Genomic DNA, 4311 nt, shown 5'->3' with positions numbered 1-4311 from the left:
TTTATTTTTTTATCATAGTTGAATTGACATTTAAGCCTTTTTGTTTTATGCTTCATGCTCCTTACGAGAGCAATGTTCACGTGGGGCTTTGAGGTGTTTAAATAGAACGAAATTGACAACTATAAAGATATAATAGATCACTTGCAAATTTCAGGATGCCGTAAAGTTTTTTTTTTTTTAAATTCAGTGGCATATTTATGTATTTTGCCGTTTAAGATAGATAGATAAACTCTTTTTTAATTAGTATTCATATCATCTTTTAATCAATTAGTTCTGCTTTTAAATTATTAAATTAATTAGTTCCCTCTACCCATTTTTCTTTAAGAAAGAACGAAAGAAAGAAAAGGTTCCCTCTACCCATTATTTCATTTTTTAAGCTAACAAGAATGCACTGAGAGGAGCTTACACTATCACATCAAATGCGAATGAGATATAATTGTAATTAAATTCATAATAAAAAATGAGAAACTATAAAAAGTCATTAAATTAAAAATAAAAAATTAGTACTTAACAAGTGCAAGCACGTGGTTATGATGAGAGTTAACAAGCTAACTACCATGATCCAAATATGTAGACCTTGAGTCTCTTTTATATTTTAATAAGTATAATTGAGCTTTTTTTTTTTTTTAATTCATTGGAGACTTTTATCCACCGAATTAACACTACAGGCTACACAATAGGGGGTAGACCTACTCTTAGTTCACCAGATTGGTGAAAACAATTGTGGTCAAAAGAACTCGAATTTGAGATTTCCCACTCCTCACATAAGTGAAAAGACTAATCAAACCACTATCTGATTGGCATAATTGGACTTATTTGAACTGAGCTTTATATTTTATTTAATAATTCTTAGGATTTCTTAACTTATAAATATTTTATCTTTCAATATTAAAAGGGAGATAGATTTCAATTTATGCATTTTATAATCAAATTTAAGAAATGAATTCTCTTTAGTTTTTCATTAAATTTGTTTTCGAATTTATCAAAATAATTATCTTTAATATGTTTTTAAATTTATCAAAAATAATTAATCTTTACGGCGTTCTCGTATCCACTACTCCACGCGAGAAGAATTCCTAATTCAGAATTTAGACTATATATATCAATTTGATTTATTCTTGAGGTTCCACATCAGATTCGTCAGCTCCACATATTCTTTTAGTGATGGAAAGCATAGAAAAAGACAAATTTAATCTCACCTTGATACTTTTCATAGTTACAAATTCAGGGCAACCTTCTAAAGGGGGGGCAACAACAACGCAAAGTTATCATAAACGATGTAGTTTTATAAAAACGTTGATTTTACAATGCATTTGTACATTATTACCGTAACAAATGGTATCTATTCAATTATTAGCAAAAAAATTTTACTTTTTTATTATTTAATGTGAAATTGCCAATAAATCAATTTGTTTGACTTATATTATAATAAATTGCAGCCATCAATTTTTGAGCAGATTAAAAATTTTTTTTTATAATTTCACCTAATTTTAAAAATCATAAAAATGCTCAAAATACCATCAATGCAGTTATAATTTCATCAACAATTTTTAAAAAAAAATTATCCTGTCAAAAAGTGAAATAGAGAAAATGCTCGAGAAACCATTTGATGATTAAAGAAAATGTCCTCAAAAAGTCAAATTGCTCTAAGAATTTAGATAACGGGTGATCTAGAGTTTGAATTCTCTTAACGAGTTTTCATCAATTTAATGGATTAAAGAAAAAGTTATTTTCTTTTTGTATAAGTTACAATGTTATTGGAGACCATAATTATTGAACCAACTTTGGAATTTTGTTTCTAGCCTCATATTAATGTCATTGTCACTGATCCCCGGTTCATATTGTTCGAGCTGGGAGATGTATATGCTTTTTTGAATTACCAATGGACAACATATTGAAGTATAATAAGTTGGCCTATTTGTAATAATATTAATACAAGTTAGCATGTTAGACATTTTAAAATAAGGGACATTTACACTTACTTAACAAAAGGAGAAACTTCTTCACAATTCAAAAGGATATACATTTGAGCAGCTCGCTTCTCTTCTTTCGTTAACCGTTTTTTCTTTGCTCTACCTATAGGACGCCATGGGTGGGTGAAAATAGACAAGTTCCTTTCTAATTCATCTCCAGTTATAGGTCCCCGTCATTATTTTGTGACACTCTACGATGTGTTGTATAAACATGAGGCTCAAAATAGTGTGCACAAAAGGTTGATGCTTCTTCGACAAGGTATACATTAGCAATAGACCCTTCAACTTTCGCTTTGTTCTTCACGTTCTTTTTAAGCGTAGCATTGCACCTTTGAGTACAATTGATTAATATGTTAGCATGTTGTAGGTTATTAGATTGGAATATTACTATATAGGATGGGTGAATAGTATATATTTATCTCTCAAATGGATACATTCATCAATATTGCACGGGTCCTGCAACTTTTGCGTCATATGCAAGATGCATTGGTAGATGTTCCATTGAGTCAAAGAAGGCAAGAGGGAAGATACGCGGAAGCTTGCATAAAATGGTTGAATTTCTTAGTGTAAACGTCCCATATCTTGCTCCCGAATCGTAGTACTCGTTAATTCTTTGAAAAACAAACTCAATTCTATCATTGCTTCCCATATCTTGGCAGGCAACGAATCGCGAAATGCAATGGGAACCAACCTCTGTATAAAAATATGGCAATCGTTGCTTTTCAACCTAAATAATTTGTACTTCTTCATGTCAATACACCGACCCATGTTGGAAACAAAGCCATCAGGAAATTTAATCGACTTGAGCTTTTTCTTTGTTTCAGCTTTCATATATATAGAGATATAAAACTAGAGAAGTTTATTTTAAATGACAACCAAGTGTAAGTCTCTCAATTTGCCAAGCGTGAAGAGAGCAGTAATTTAGCATAATTGTAAAAGGGATTAGTTATTTTATATTTTCAGATAATACTTTTACATCCCATCAAGATAATGCCATTAAATTAAATTAAAAATAAATTGAAATACATATAATCCAAGTCATTAAATTAAATTAAATTAACTTTCAAAATTCTAAGTTAAGTTGTTGGATTGATTTTTTTTATAAAAAAAATTAAGCTTTTTGATAACTGAACTGATTAATATGCGGCTTAGAGCTAATCTTCTCCATTTCAATTTATTTATTGTAGTTTCATTAAAAAAAATTCTAGAGTATGGCAAAGACGAATGACTTACCAAGACTACCGAAACATGTTTTTAGTTGTAACCAGAGTATTTCTGATCATTCACTAATAAAAAAAGGCAAAAAAAATTAAAAAAAAACAATTTCTTTTTTTCTTGGTAATAAAAAAATTTTGGTTGATTAGTTTAGTCTATAGAGTAGTCTCATATACCAGGAATTAGAGTGTATGAGTATATAACACGAGATACGGAAACGTACGAAATGCGACAATTTTTAAAAGTAGAACATTTACATGCTTAGGTCACACAACACTAAATAAGTATAATACATTAATATTTGAAATAAATAAACAATCATTTATAATCAATCATAAACATAAAATAAAAATATTTAATTTCTTATTTCAATATAATTAGTTAAATTCTCAAAATTATTATCACTATTGAAAAATACATTAGTAGTATATGTGCATTTTTTAATGCATGTTATACCTTGCATGACTTTTGCAATCGTATACCTTAGTGAAAATGCAGGATACTTAAGAAGACACATCTTAGCATTGTAATTTTTTCAGCATATCTCAATGAGATACAATTTTATAATGCATTTCACGATAATTTTTTCATGTGCATTTCACAAATATGATTCGTCTAGCATGCGAAATAAATAGATTAGGATTGAGGTTAAATTGGTACAAAAAATCATAAACGGGTCACCCATTTATGACATGAATATAAACATGTCATGTCACGGATTGACACATGGGTTAGATAAGTGACCCGTTTATTTAAGGGTAGACATAAAACTTCAACTAAAATCCTATTTAAACTTTATTGTTGTATTTATTTTTTTTTTATTTTAGTTGTGAATCTTGAAGAATCTATGAATTTTATGTTTACAAATTTATTTTTAAATAAAATTTGAGTTAAATAGGTAAAACTTAAAAATATTATAAGCAAGTTAAGTGAGTCGTATATAGGTCAACAAGATCCACTTAGCCTGTTTATGATATTAAGAGAGTTACATGTATCGTATATCGGTCAACACGACCTACTTAACCTGTTTATGATATTAGGTAGGTTACACATGTCGTGTTCGTGTTACCTGTCGTGTACATGTTGACAAATTTGACACGATTATTAAATGAGTCGTGTTCGT

The sequence above is a fragment of the Jatropha curcas genome, chromosome 11 (genome assembly GCF_041381405.1).
Source record: "Jatropha curcas cultivar XTBG-Jc1 chromosome 11, XTBG_Jcur_1.0, whole genome shotgun sequence".
In the NCBI taxonomy this organism is placed as follows: domain Eukaryota; kingdom Viridiplantae; phylum Streptophyta; class Magnoliopsida; order Malpighiales; family Euphorbiaceae; genus Jatropha; species Jatropha curcas.
The sequence above is the reverse complement of the archived record's forward strand: the minus strand, read 5'-3'. Positions refer to the sequence as shown.